The sequence below is a fragment of the Myotis brandtii genome, unplaced genomic scaffold (assembly GCF_000412655.1).
Source record: "Myotis brandtii unplaced genomic scaffold, ASM41265v1 C40804599, whole genome shotgun sequence".
Classification (NCBI taxonomy): domain Eukaryota; kingdom Metazoa; phylum Chordata; class Mammalia; order Chiroptera; family Vespertilionidae; genus Myotis; species Myotis brandtii.
The window spans coordinates 1-423 of record NW_005278234.1 but is presented as its reverse complement, the minus strand read 5'-3'; the positions used below and the strand labels follow the sequence as shown (position 1 = coordinate 423).

General features: G+C 61.7%; 1 pseudogene; it reads right to left on the bottom strand.

Moving 5' to 3' along the window:
• Window positions 1–3: 3 nt before the first annotated feature.
• Window positions 4–289, bottom strand: LOC102250148 (annotated as a pseudogene).
• Between the last annotated feature and the right edge of the window lie 134 nt (window positions 290–423).

Sequence of the window (423 nt, the reverse complement as noted above, 5' to 3'; positions counted from 1 at the left end):
CTTCTTGGTGGCAGCCTTGGGGCTGGCATAGCTCATTTTGCTCTTAAGGGTGCAGACTCGGGGGCCCAGGAGATAAACCCCAGGTCCCCTTGCTCTCCTCGGTCTCATAGGTCTCGTCATACAGGGCGCCAGCGGCAGTCTTTGTCCGGCAGCATCTTGACGAAGGTGGCGTCGGGGTCTCCTGTCTGGCCCACATCACCCCCCAGGATCTCCATGCCTCCTCCGGAATGACGTCCTTCCCGTCTTCACTCGGGCAGGAGAGCAGCCCTTCTTGCGCATCTTCGCCTCCCTGTGCCAGGGACGCGCACCTTCATGTCACTGAACACTTGGATGACGCCGGCAGAGGCAGCCACACCACAGGCCATGCTTCCGGAAGCCAGGGAGACAGCATGAGAGCCTGAGAAGAGGGAGCCGCTGCAGCTG